This window comes from Triturus cristatus, chromosome 4_1 (assembly GCF_964204655.1).
Source record: "Triturus cristatus chromosome 4_1, aTriCri1.1, whole genome shotgun sequence".
NCBI lineage: Eukaryota > Metazoa > Chordata > Amphibia > Caudata > Salamandridae > Triturus > Triturus cristatus.
Window position 1 is genome coordinate 431,581,815 of NC_140585.1, and position 15,188 is coordinate 431,597,002.

Consider the following 15,188-nt stretch of genomic DNA (forward strand, 5'->3'; position numbering starts at 1 on the left):
CGGGGAAGTACAGCCTGCTTGTGATTACTAGGAAGTTAAGGACAACCCTTCTTTTGGAGTGGTATTATAATGCTGCCTACCCACAAACAAGTGCTGTAGCAATGACTGAATGGAAGGGTCAGATAATTGCTCGAGATATCTGGGTCAGTTTTTTCAAAACAGGGATCTGGTCTGGGTCCATTGTCCCGGAGCATCTGGTTCTTCTTTTATCGGGACTGGTGTCTTGTTGAAGGAACAAGGTAAAGACAGATCCCGACAGAAAAGAGCTTTTATTAGACACTCCTATCTACAAGTGATTGCTCGACCTGTCATTGTTGGCGTGGTTTCCCCTGTCTTTTTGCCTCTACCACCTGTATTTTTTACTATACGCTGGACTTCGTTTTTGCTGGTTTTTAAACTCTAGACACTTGACCACTGTTGATCAGTGCTAAAGTGCAAATGCTCCTGGTATAAAATTGTGATTATATTTGGTTTTTAATGACTGGCATATTTGATTTACTAGTAAGTCCCTAGTAAAGTGCCCTGTGTGTTCCCAAGGCCTGTAGATCAGATGCTGCTAGGGGGCCTGTAGCAATAGTGTGCCATCCACATGAGTAGCCCTGTGAACATGTCTCAGGCCTGCCACTGCAGTGTCTGCAAGCACAGTTTTTAACGGCATTGCCGACCTGGCAAGTGCACTCACTTGCCACGCTCAAATCTTCACTTTTATTACATGTAAGGCAACCTTAAAGTAGGCCCAATGAGGCCCCATAGGCAGGGTGCAGTGTATGTGAAAGGTAGGACATGTACTGATGTTTTTACATGTCCTGATAGTGAACTATTGATACATTCATTTTTCACTATAGCAAGGACTATCTCTCCCATAGGTTATCAGTGGAGCTGCCTTGTAACATCTTACAAGTATAGAGATAGATATTTGGAGTTTGGGTTCCCTAAACTCAGAATTTACAACCACATCTTTCTGTGAAGGTGGTTTTTAAATAGTGTGTTTGAAAATACCACTTTTAGATGTGGCCATTTTCTTGCTTTATCATCCTGCGCCTCCACCTGCCTGTGTAATCCATGTCTGGTTTAGACTGACAGTTGGGCTGTTTGTGCATTCACTCTATACTGCCACACAAATGGGGCTGTGGTGTGCCCTGCATATCCTGATTGCCCATCACCATGCTGATGGGCCTTCCAGAACTAGAGTGGTGGGAGGAGTTGTCACTGGCACCTGAATAGGGCTGTGCCTGTCCTCTCACAATGCTGTCTCCGCCCCTCTGTAGTGTGTCTTCAGACAGGTCAGGGCAAGGCAGGATCTGTGCACTACAAAACTATCCTTTGCTGTATGCCTACTTCAAAGGCAGAAAGGGGTATAAGTATTGGACCTGTAACCCCACCTTTTAGAACACTTCTGGACTGAGGACTCTGCCAAGAAGAAGAGCTGAAGAGCTGTCAGGAGTACTGCCCCTTTGATGTGTTGCTTTGCTGGGTTGGTCTGCAGTTGTTACTTCTGTCTGAGAGCGGTGAAAGAACTGGACTTTACTTTTGGAATCCTACTTTCCATGTTCTCCCAGGGCTTATGTGTGCCTGCCTCTTGTCGGAAGTCTCAGGGCCATCGAAGACTTAATCTGCCGCTCACCTGGATTGCTTTGCTGAGAGTTCTGACCTGCCAAGTGGTGCCCTTGGAGGTGGGTTTTCTGCTTCAAGAGCTGAAAATCCAATGCATTGCCACAGTGCGCCCAAAAAATCAACACAGCGCCTGTTCGCGTCTGGGAGAACCACTGTAGCCTGAGTCCAAAGAACCGTGTCTCTAATGTCCGAGACCCTTGCTCAGACTTCGACACAGGCCCTGCTGCATGGCTACAGGAATAAACGCATCACCAGCCTACAACTAGAAGAAATCAGCGAAGTGCACAAATTTTCCATGCATCGCACCTGTTCACCAAGTTTCCATTGCATCGCCCAACACTAAGAAGCCACTTTCAGAATTTGACGCATCGCTTCTCTGTCAGGAATGGAGGCAGCACGTCTCCTGCATGCAGCAGAACTGACACCTTTATTCTCCTGAGACCCAAGAATGGATGTGTTGCTTGGGCTTTCTGATGCTTTTCTCCTTTGCGGCTTTTTTTGTCTCGTAATTTGACACATCATAGGTACTTTGTGCTTAAATCAACGCATCCATAGAGTTCTATGGACTGAATTGCCAAAACCTTTAAAAAATGATCTTAAATTTTTAATGTGGGACTCGTGGTGAGTCAAAGGGGGTTCACATCTTTTCCTTCCCACCTCAACCTGTGGTTGGAAATGGGGACTTTACCCCATGCCTGGATGTCCCCTGGTTCAAGGTCTGGCAGACGCAAGGAGTGTCGGTCAATGGGGCATTTCTTTGATGAGGATGGCCCCATACCGTTTGAAACCCTGCGGGCTGACCTCACGATACCAGAGGAGGAGAGGTACTGCTACACCCAGATACAGCACTGGTTCATGCAAACAGAGAGAGTTCCAACGTGGCTAAACTGGCTACACAGACTATGGCATATCTTGGGGATGTAGAGGATCTCCCTGACCCAGTGTGGAGATTCGTACCACGAATTATGGAAGCCGATCCTCACACTGATTTCACAGTAGTTGACTGAACTTACTTGCCCCAGATACCTACGATTGATTCGACTAACGGCTCCCAAGGAGTGAATCCATGACCATTCAGGCCGTGTCTTTGTTGAACATGTAGCACCTCTCAGAGCACCCGGAGGGTGGGGGGGGGGGCTCTTGGGTGGGAGAATGGGAGTTGTAAGTTGACCGAGAGCTTTGTAGTTGATTTAGCACAATATAAGAAATGTGGTGATTGTCGTAACTCCCCTCTGGTTTTTACAATAATATCAAATTTAAACCTAAAAAGTGATATCTTTGCTTATCTATGTTGGATATTTGTCATTTTGGTCTTGTTTGGTTTAAATGAAGATTGGTTATTGTTCTAAAGTGGTGTGGTGTTCAATGTTAGTGTTGTCACTGTGTTATTGTGTGTTTTATGTACAAATGCTTTACATATTGCCTCTGAGATGTGCCAAGCTACCAAGGGGGTGAGCATAGGGTTATCTTCGGTGTGTAGCTCCCTTACCCTGAATAGAAGGAAGGATCCCTACTTGGACAGGGTGCATACCACTGCAAACTAGAGACTCCCATCTCTAACAGTGATTATACTGCAGTTTGTACATGAGGACCCGTGAAGGCTGGAGCACAATATATTGAGTGGCATTTGGTTCATGTTTCCAGGTGCAGAAGATTTGATGGTATTATGCAATAGACTGTGATTGCTGTTTGAAACATCCATCAGATTCCTGTGGTTTAATGACGCAACTCAATGTAAGCACTACAGCAGAGGTATTACTGAACCTACTCGACATCACAAAGCAGCAACCTTGTTTTAAAGACCAAAGAGAGATGTTCATTTGGGACAATCTGTGTTTTTCAATGATACATAGGGAGAAAACAGTATTAAACCGAAGCTAACCGAGTATGACAAACTGAATGAATTGTGAAATCCAGTGGCGTAGGTAGACAATGGCTGCCCGTGGCAGGCCCAGCATTGAAGAGTGGTGGGGGGGTTGTGTGCTGGCGATTCCTCACATTGCTGACCCGTGACGGCTGCATTGAGGAGCGGGGGTGGGGTGCGGACGACTGCCGCCCCGTGACGGCAGGTAAGAGCTCATACTGCCTGTGGGTACATCCCCCACCTTGCTACGCCACTGGTGAAATCAGTAAATGGACGATAACAGTAGTCACAACTTAATTGGTGCCACAAGGTTTGTGCATTATGACTTTTCCTAACTATGAAGGAAAACTGAAAAAGCATTAATGAAGGACTGGGAAGACATAATTAAGACCATTAAAAAACGGAAAAGAACGCTAGAAACATCTGTCAAACTAGCATACAGAGAACATGATGATTAAATGATAGGCACACAGACCTTAAAACAGGAATTAGGCCGAATGTCTTGATTAAAAATCAAGATGAGCATGCCCTAAGAAAACAACAGTAGTTTAAGAGACTGTGGAGACTACTCAACAGCATGTGTGCATATATTTGCTAAAAATATTACAACTATACAAGGATCGTAAAATAGAGAGCTCAACAAATAAATAACAATGCCCAGATAATGAGAAGGGCAATCAAAAACAGTAAGAAGCAAACGCAGATTGCCATGATTCGTCAATAAAAACACTTGCGCATCTCGATTGAGAATCTTACGCTGCTCTTTCAATATGAAAATGCACAGCAATTATGAATTCTACAATACATGTTATCTGCTAGTTCGAATTGATCTATCAGAATCTGCAGCACCGATAAGATATACTTTTTGACATTTCTGTAAAAATTCGCGTTTGGGAGCTTGCTAAGAACTTCGTAGGATCCCTCATGATTTTAGCACATATTTTGCAAGGCTGTATCATCTCCCACACATACATAACTCATTAGGTTGTGATTTGATACATCAATATGGATGTGTAAAGTTGGTTAAGTTTTCAGACAGGTTACCCCAGCTCTGAATTCTGATTTAAATAGATAGCCCTAAAGAAAGCCCAGACATCTCTCTATAACATATAGATGAGCAGAAACATGTCGACTTCACCACAAGGGTGCAATAACCTCTTCATTTTAATTATACTCTCTGGAGACTCCAATAAAGAAGGTTTATTTTACCAGTAGGTAGTTTTAACAATGTTCCTCTCTGTATCTCACCTTAGGTTTATCCCCACACCAAGAAGAACTTCCACTTCACAGCTCCCCTGTTTTCGAGGGTAGTAGCCCACATTGATACTATAATTCTACCAATGTGAGGAGGGTCCCAATGATGAAGAAAGCAACACCTGGTTAGGTGAAGATTTCACCCTTTAGAATCAGACATTATCAAACCACTTTCCCTTGCTTGAGACTCCTTTACTAAATAAACCCTGTTTTCTTATTGTTTAGGGTAGTATTTTGAAGGGAGAGTGTATCCGAGTTGCCCTTCATTCCTCCACTCCCCATTGGTGATGCATACATTTTAATTGTGTATGTATTTTCTCCTAATGCAGCACATCCCCAGGCAGTTTTATCTTCATCCATTAAAGCCAGAATTTGTTTTTGTAAAATTAACAAATAATGTGAAATATACAGTAAATCCATAATTATGCTGTAAATACTGCAGCAACATAATTGCATAAATCCACTAGACCTCACCATAGTCCATTGTTTTACTGACAATGTATAAATTAAATGTAAGCAAAACCTACATATTCAAATTCCATTGTGTCCATTGTTATCTGCACTTTGAAGGAAACAGCTTTCTCAAGCTCACTATGTCAAAAGAAACATATAATATTTTTAGAAAATCACGGGTATCTTGTCTAGTTTTGTGCAGTGGAATAGCTGAATATGTGTCTAGTTTGGGTTCATAGGAGACGTCCCATACATCATCTTGAATACTAGGGCCAGCAATTTGTACAGAAACATTTTAACAGATATCCAGTCGGATAGTCTTCGAACCTGATCTTGGTAGGAGAAGGTTTGTGTGTGGTGAAGTTGGTGCGCTCATGTTTGTATTTGTGTCTGTAGCGAAGTTAGTACCATTGAGGCTTTTCTGCATTCAGAGCATAGAAGCCAGAAGAAGCTGTAATACTGCCAAACGAGGTGGTCTACAAGATAGAAAGGGTAACTGAGGCCATGGATGCTCTCTGGAAGAGGGGTGGTGGTGATCTTGAGGCACACAAAGAAATGTGGAAAGCTCAAGGAGAGAAGAGGCAGAAGAAGAACAATTCAAATGTTGCTCCAGTCATACCAACGGTAGTACATATTGCAAAGGAAGGAGGACAGGTAGGGTACAAGTCGAGGGTACACGCGGGTAGATGGAGTTCACCCACTATTTTCACAGGGTGGATGCTGTCTGCCCTGCAAAGAAGTTGGGACCCATAGAAATATGCTAAACTTGTCCCAGACACCAGGGCACATTCAGCAGTGCCTGCACATTGTCTGCTTTCATTCAGAGCAGCAACGTGCTGACGGGGAAGGGATTTTGTTATTTTAAATTCCAGCTGGGCTAAAGACAAGGGCCGAATTTAAGGTGCCATTAGACCTCCTTTTGTTGGTGTATCCTTGCTGGGAGCTATCTGAGCCTCACACCTAGTTGCAAATGCAATACAGGGGAAACAAAGGCACATAGCTTGTTCTTACTTCACAAGTACTTAAGAGAAGCATGCTTTTGACATTTTTCAGTCCCTGAATATAATAGACATGCATGCATGCACTGTATGAATGTCAGGTGTGTTGGTGTGTCTCAGTATTTACACAAATAAATGAAATACTACTTGTTAGACCTGGCACCTTGGCGTGGGTCTCCCTTCATTTTTGCTGTTGCCACATGTGTTTTTGCTGATGTTAGATTCTTTGGGCACTGTGCCACTGCTGTCCAGTGCCACAGTGCAAGTGCTCCCTATTGTAAATTGATGTATGAATTAGTGATCCCATGATTGGTTGGTTTGGTTTACCTGTCAGACCCTAGTACAGTGCACCAGGAGTGCCCAGAGCTGGTAATCCAAATACTGCTGGTGGGCTTGCAGCACTGGTTGTGCCACCCATAGAAGCAGCCTGTAAAAGTGTGTCTAAGGCTTGCCATTGCAGAGCCTGCGTGCAGTCTGGTACTGTCATGCTGACTGGGCAAGTGCACCCACTTGCCAGTCTCTAAACCTTCCCTTTTCTTCATATCAGACACCCCTATGGTAGGCCCAAGGGCAGAGTGAATTGTAAGTATAAGGTAGAACATGCCCTGGTGTGTGTGGGATTTCTAATAGTGAATTACAGCCATTTTCGTTGTTCACTATTGCAAGGCTACCTGTTCTCCATAGGCCAGAATGGGCAGTTTGATTATTACATCTTATAATCCTAACTGACTCAGGGAACATGGTAGAAATTCGAATTTAGTATGCCTGAACTCAGAATGATAAAATACATCTTTTAGTGAAGTTGGTTTTAACATTCTGTGTTTGAAAATACCGCTTTTAGAAAGTAGGTATTTTCTTGTCTAACCATTCAAACCTGCCTCTGCTAGGCTGTGTATTTCTTGTCTGGAGTTTGAGTGACAGGGCTGGGGGATTCCAGGAGACAGGGTGAGTCAGCCCAGTGGTGAATAAAGAGATCTGCATCTAGATGGGAGGGAGGAGTTGCACATGGGACCTGAATAGGGCTGTGCCTTCCCTCCACAATGCTGGCTCCACCTCCTGTGGTGCCTCTGATGTCTCTGCCCTGCACTCTGAAAGGAAAGAAGGAGTCATGTAAACAAAGTGCTCCAGGCCTGCCAGAACTGGTTTGGACTAGGCAAAGGCCTCTCTGCCTTCAGAGAACAAAGAGAAACTGGGTATAAATATTGGGACCCAAACCCAAGAACTTTAGATCACTTTGGGAAACAAGAAGAAACCTTTGCTGAGGAGTGGAACCAGAAGAAACTGAGGAGAGACTATCCCTAAGCTGAAGTGCTGCTTGGGGGATTGGCCTGCAGTGGTTGCCTGACTGCCAAAGAAAGGAGAAAGGACTTTGTGAGCATTTTCATTCAACTTGTGAAGGATCTCCAAGGGCTTGGAAAAGAGCTTGCCTCCTGCTGAAGTCTCAGGGACAACAGACTTCAACCACCAGCTCCCCAAGAGTTCTCTGGAAGTGCCTGTAGCTGTATTTGTGCCTTCTGAGGGACTTCGTGTAGCAAGGAGCTGGAAGCGTGACTCAAGAAGAAGAAACGTGTCGCCGTCGCAGCCGCCGCATCATGGATGTCGCCGCTGTAGGTGTCACATTGCACTGCATCACGAGAAGAGTCTCGCAACGAAGAAGAAGCGTGTCGCCGTCGCAGCCGCTGCCGTCGCATCCCAGAACAAGGGTGTCACCGTTGTAGCTGTCGAATTGCACCATATCCACGGCACCTCGCATCCACGGAGAAGCGTGCCACTGTCGGAGCCGCTGTTGTCGCATCATGGAACAAGGGTGTCGCCACTGCAGCTGTTGCATTGACCGGAAGCGTCTTGCATCGTCAGAGAAGTGTCGCCACTGTCGTCGCATCACGGAACAAGGGTGTCGCTGCTGCAGCTGACGCATCGAGTTGAGACTTCTCGCAACATCGGGGAAGCGTGCCGCATCAAGAAGAAGACGACATCTTTATTTCTTTGCACCAAACTTTCATCGCATCACCATCGTTGCAACACTTTTGTTGCCCTGCGTGTCGCATCTTAAGGTACATTGACTCAAAGTGTCACATTTAAGATCTAAGGAGAACTAAGCTAAATTCTACCATTTTTAAAGTAACAGTATTGTGGATTTTTGTTGTTTATGGTCTTGTGTTAAATCTATATAAAGAATACTTATTTTTTATATAAAACCTGTGTGGTGTCCCTCTGTAGTGTTGTCACTTGATTACTGTATGTGTTCACAAATGCTTTACACACTGCCTCGAGATAAGCCTGTCTGCTCGTGCCAAGCTACCAAGGGGGTGAGCAGGGGTCATTTTAGGAGTGTACCCCCTTACCCTGACTAGACGCAAAGGTCCCTATTTGTCACAGGTACCTACCTATGCCAACTAGAGACCCCCAAATCTAACACTACTATTTTGATACTTTCTTTTATAGCGCTACTAATCACAATGCAGGGTGTCAGAGCGCTTTACATCAAACGTACACATTGACAGTAAATCATTTTTGTGTAAATCAATGTACAGGATGTCTTACATAATATAGTGAGGGTTAAAAGGTGTAGGAATCACATGTCCTTCATAGGTGACTGTGCTATATTAGGACAACAATAGGATCTCTGTGCTAAAAGCAGTAAACCGTTTACCCATTTTCATAAAATAAAGATCTGTCATCTTCATATTACATGATGTGCTTTGCAGGAGATATATTAACTCCATATGGCCTTTGATTCAAAACTGAGACTAGACAAAACACAAATCTCTCCAGCAAACACTTTAACCTCCGGAGTTATCTCATCATTATTATTATTCCCCGAGTTGATTTACTGGGCCCACAAAGATCTCTGCAGCAGGTGCCTTAACCCAATAAGATATTTGAAAAGGCAGACTTTGCAATCAACTAAGCAGAACAGATTTACTGCCACGTTTCTTCTTGTTGCCATTTTCTTTGTGGTATGGTTTTATAAATTAAATGTATAAGTTGAGGCCCAGATTTTGTGTCGGGGTTGCGTCACTTTTTTGGCACAAGCCTGACATAAAATCTCATTTGTCATATATTGTAATGCATTTAATATCAAATGTCATTGTAAGTCAGCAAGATGAATGGCAGCATCTTTTTAACTTTATTTCATACCATTCTACTTTTGCTTGTAACTGGTAAGATTCTTGGCCCGATGCCCCGTTTATAGTTTTATTTTATTCTGTTAATTAAGGTGCTTGCATTTGCCCTTTTATTTTAGTATCAGTTTCTATCCCAGTAACCGATCGCGAGGAGCATTAAATGCCAATTCAGGAACATGTTCTCCCTTTTGTCGCATATTCATTATATATTATACATATCCCGAAGCTGTTGCATCCTCTGTGTCACGTCTGCGGCAGGGAAATGTTACTTTAACAACTGCATATGTGGGGCTATCAGAGGGGACGGGGAAGCACTTGTTCAAAGCAAACCACTGTGAAATGTGCTTGTCTCACCACTGCCTTGGACTACCACAGGTTTGAAATGTGTATGTTTACCTATTGTACATACTTCCGTCTTTGCACAGGTGACAAACAATAATCCACCCTTTATCAACAAAGTAATCCCTACATTAACTCTTTGTAGAATGTTATAGAGACAGATGGAGGAATCCAGATTTCAAGAAAAAATCCTGCCCGGAAAGTTTTGGACAATCAAGTCATTGAAATAAATTGATATGGGTTTTTACATACGAAATATAATACTGTCATTCTGAGAAAAAGCGTAGAACATGTGTATGAGTCCTAATTAAAGAGTTACCATAACATTAGGGTACAGACTCGCGTCATTAACGCTCTCGTAACGATTTGGGTGGATTCTGCTCAAATCGGCGTTCTGAGGGGTGAAAGGTCAAATCTAATGACATTTGTCACCTGGAAATCAGTGCTGTAACATCGATTTTTAGGTCTTGGCCTGACGTACGCAGCGCATGCGCTCATGCGTTGCCTCGTCATACGAGGCTTTTTGGAATCCGTACGATTCCAAAAGCCTCGTCCCAGCTCCGCCTTACCTTTTCATTTGTGCGCGTCATTGTGCGTCACAAAATATGCCAAAGCCAGTGCAATGATTGCACTGTAGGCATGCCACTCGCTGCTTGTTGCCACCCTGTCTCCTTTTATCCACGCCCTGCGGGATTGGATCTCTTACCGGCGGCAGTACACACAGTTCTTCCTTAATGCGGTATGCACTTTTTTTTCACTTTGCTGTACACATTCGTTAATTGTACTAAGAGTGCATGTGTGTGCTTTTCCTGTTGAAAGAGAAATATGCTGTAGCACGGTGGGTTTTGCAGTGCATGTTATGTGATGGTCTTATGTAGTGTCGCGATAGCATCCCTGACGTGACACGCGATGGCGTGCGCGTCAGGTCACGTAGTTTCAGCCCCAATAAATATGACGTCACACATGCACGTCGGCAGAAGCGCCACGGCAGCGGAGACGGAGCCAACACTACCACACTTGTCCCGAGTCTTTATTCAACCACGTGTGTGGGGCCTGCACAGCAAGGGTCTCTAGCAACAGCCCGACGACACCACAAAGTGGCGACGAAGGTGGGCGCACCCTCGCTCCTGATCCACGCGTTCGGTTGGTGTGGCGGCCGGTGAGCGATCCTCGCTCGCGGTGCTCGTGCCCCGCCGGAACGCGCGCTGCTGTCCCCGCGTCCCAGGCCTGCAGAGGACGTGCGCGGAAGCGCCGGAGAGCTCCCTGTCGACTGAGTGTTCGCGCTGGGGCCGTCTCCTGCATCGGCGCCCCAGCGCGCTACAGTGACCTCGCGTGCCCCGCCCCCTGGCCTGTGGAGCTCGGAGCGCCCTCGCACCCTGCCTCCTGCCTGCAGCTGAAGGGAATACTGGTGGGCGTTGCCTCTTGCCGCCAAAAAGTCGTGTACTCGTGGGGAAACACCACACACCATCTGGGTCACGTGCTGCCAGAAGATAAGGTCTGTTGCCCATGCCTGCATGAGAAGCCCTCAGTCACGAAGGGCATAGCGCTGCCTGGTCCCCATAGCCCTGCTATCCCGGAGGTCCCCAAGGGAGTCTCACACAGCGCAAGGGGGAAGCTCCTGCCACCCACGTGGGAGCCATATCTGAGAGCCCCCATTGTCAAGGGGCGGAAGAGGTCTCGCCCAGCGCAAGAGCACACGTGAGCAGGAGGTCCCGCCCAGCGCAAGCCACGCATGTGCGACATGGCGACCATCCCGCCAATTGAGCCATTCTCCGTCGAGGGGTCCCCATCAACGGTAGCGGCCCGATGGAGAGACTGGGAGGACAGGGTGCGCATCTTCTTCGAGGCCACGAAGGTCCACAGAGATCAAAAACGCGCAATGATAATTCACCTAGGTGGGAAGGAGATGCACAACATAGTAAAGACGCTTGCGGAAGCCACCCCCAAGACGCACACGACGCTAATAGCGGCGCTCAACGAATACTTCGAGCCAATGGCAAACCGCGACTATGAACGCTTCATATTTCGCCAAGCGCGCCAACTGCCGGAGGAGTCGCTCGACAAATTCTACGCTCGTCTAAAGAACCTAGCGGCCACCTGCGGGTTTCGGGATGAGACGGAGGAGATAAGAGGCCAGATAATACAAGGATGTGCGTCCGTCAAGCTGAGGGAAAGGATCTTGGAGGAATCTGGTAAGCCCCTAGCTGATATCCTGACGATGGGCCGAACGAAGGAACTGTCCAAAGCGCGCGCTGCGCACATGGAAGCGGCCCTACAGGTGCCAGTAAAGACCGAGCCGGTCAACGCAGTGGCAGTCAAGCCCAAACAGAGGTGGCCCCGACGAGGACCAGGCCCGGCCGCTCAAGAACAACCAAAGTCCTGTGGGTACTACGGTGGCTCGCCTCACACCCCGTCTGAGTGTCCAGCGCGAGGGAGTAAGTGCAGGGGGTGTGGACGCTTCAACCACTTTGAGAAAGTGTGCCGGTCGAAGAAATGCCGAAAGCCCCGCCAAGCCGTCAACACGGTTGAGGAAGGAGGCCCGGGGGCTAGTGACATGGACGATGATGAAGAGGAGGAAAAGGTCATACACCGGGTACACATGATAGGCACGGCGGCCCGCCGGACTAGGAGACTGCCGCAATGCAGCATCCGGGTAGGGTCACAGGAAGTCACGACGGTGGTAGACACAGCAGCCAGCATCAACATCATGGCCGCCGCGATGCACAAATTCATGCGCCCACAGCCCGCACTCCAGCCCTCGACGATCACGGTGTTCGCCTATGGACAGGAGGAACCGTTAAAGGTACGAGGAAAGTTCAGGACAGTGATATCCCATGGGACGCGGTCAATCACGTCGAATGTCTATGTTACCGAAGACGGGCAAGGCATGCTCCTGGGCTGTCGGGCGGCAGAAGATCTAGGAGTGGTAACATTCGCGTTTGGGGTACACCAAGAATCAGTGCACCACACCTTGGAGGAGTTCGAGGAAATCTTTCACGGGATAGGCAAGTTCCGGGGCAAAGAGGTTCACCTACATATCGATCCCACTGTCCAGCCAATAGCCCTCCGGCATCTCCGCATAGCATTCCACCTCAGGCCACTGGTGGAAGCTGAATTGAAGAAGCTAGAGGCGGCGGGGATCATCGAGAAAGTGTCCGGACCGACCCCGTGGGTGTCGCCAATTGTCGTGGCGAAGAAACCCAAGCAGCCAGGCGCTGTCAGAATATGCGTAGACATGAGGCTCCCCAATGCCGCCATCAAAAGGGAGCGACACATCACCCCGACCATCGATGACATCGTCGGGGAGATGGCAGGTGCCAAATGGTTCTCAAAGCTGGACTTACGCTCTGGGTATCACCAACTAGTTCTGGACGAAGCGTCCCGGAACATAACCACGTTCTCCACCCATGTAGGTCTGAGGCGGTACACGAGGCTGAGCTTCGGGGTGTCGAGCGCTGCGGAAGTATTCCAGAACGTAATACAAGAGCTCATAGCAGGAATCCCCGGAGCGATCAACGTCAGCGATGACATCATGGTACATGCCACAACCGTGGCGGAACACAATGAGAGGATGGTGCAGGTGCTACGACGCATACGAGACGCAGGTCTTACCCTACATCGGGAGAAGTGCGAGTTCCTGTGCCGGAAGATCCAGTTCTTCGGCTACACCTTCTCGGCAGATGGTGTCAACCCGGATCCGGACAAGGTTAAAGATATCAAGGAAGCGGCCGCCCCTACCAACGTCACGGAGGTGAGGAGCTTTCTAGGAATGGTGAACTACTGTGGCAGGTTCATCAAGGATCTGGCGAACCTCACGGCGCCACTGAGGGAGCTCACAAAAGAGTCCACCCCCTGGACATGGAACAGTGACCAGAATCGAGCGTTCGAGGAAATCAAACAGGCACTCTCAGAAGCCACGACGCTGGCCTTCTTCGACCCGGCCAAGCTGACGCAAATCGCCGTCGATGCCGGTCCAGTCGGGCTGGGCGCGGTCCTGCTACAACGGAAGACAAGTGCCGAGGAATGGGCCCCGGTGGCATTCGCCAGCCGGTCACTCACTGAGACGGAGCAGAGATACTCCCAGATAGAAAAAGAGGCGATCGCCATTCATTGGGGGTGTTGTCACTTCCACCTGTATGTCTACGGCAAACCCTATGTTGTGACCACAGATCACAAGCCACTGGTATCCCTGTTTGCGGGCACGTCCACTAAGCCGCCGCCAAGAATCGAGAAATGGATGTTGCAACTGCAGGACTATAATTGCAAGATTGAGTACCAGCCGGGTGCCCGGAACCCGGCAGACTACCTATCTCGCCACCCTCGCACAGCAACTCCAAAAGAAATGAAGGAAGCGGCAGAAACAGAAGAATACGTCCGTTGCATCACGGCGCGGTCATGTCCCCGGCCAGTGTCCATGGCCAGCCTGTCTCAGGCCACCAGCGAAGATGAGTGCCTACAAAGAGCAAGAGTGGCGGTCCGAGACAACAGCTGGACCCGCACCAGAGAGGAGTGGAAAAGCCTGACGCCTCGGGCGAAGCAAATAATGGAGAGCCTGTACCATGTAAGAACGGAACTGACGGAAGACGATACAGGATGTCTGTTGAGAGGCCACCGGCTAGTCATCCCGACGTCCCTCACCCAGAGAGTGGTGGATCTGGCCCACATTGGTCACCAAGGCATGGTCAAGACTAAGTCCAGGCTCCGAACCAAAGTGTGGTTCCCTCTCATGGACGAAATAGTGGAGGCCACCGTTCGAGAATGCCAGGCGTGTCAGGTAACCGGGGAAGTGCCCCGGCCAGCCCCTGTGGTGATGGAGCCTCACCCTCGGAGGCCATGGTCGAAGATCAGCGTCGATTTTGGCAGCTTGCCGGATGGACGGCACACTTTGGTGGCCATAGATGATCACTCCAAGTATCCGGAAGTGGAAATACTGACTGTTCTGAGTGCTCAGGAAGTAATCCCGAAACTTGAGAAAATCATGGCGACACACGGCATAGTCAAAGAGATCAGAACCGATAATGGGTCACCTTTCCAGAGCCAGGACTTCGCGGCGTACCTACAGACTCTCGGAGTCCATCACCGGCGAATCACCCCCCGATGGCCTCAAGCGAACGGAGAAGCTGAACGCTTCATGAGGACACTCAACAAAGTGATACGGATTGCCCACGAAAAGAACCAATCTGTGGAACTTGCAATTTTCACATTTCTCCACAGCTATCGCCAAACGCCCCACTCTATTACGGGAGTGGCACCGGCACACCTGCTGATGGGGCAGGTTGTCACCGACTCCATACCGCATCACCCAGAATGGAAGCCCGAAACCCCCAATGACAGTGCCATTGATGAGCATCGACGCGGAGCCTTTGCTCAAGCCGACGCCCGCCGGCGGGCTGTGTCCTCACCCCTAATCCCAGGTGACAATGTACTGATCCGCAATCGGATGCCCGGGGGCAAGTTTCGCTAGAACTTTGAACCACAGCCATGGACCGTGGAGAAAGTCAGAGGCACGTGTGTGACAGCCCGGAAAGGCACCGAAAA

At 48.2% G+C, this 15,188-nt stretch overlaps 1 protein-coding gene across 1 annotated transcript in view; it reads right to left on the reverse strand.

The window, feature by feature from the left end:
• CRACR2A (calcium release activated channel regulator 2A) overlaps positions 1-15,188 on the reverse strand; it is a 727,465-nt gene that overhangs the window by 534,697 nt on the left and 177,580 nt on the right. The gene's annotated exons all lie outside the window — the stretch shown is intronic.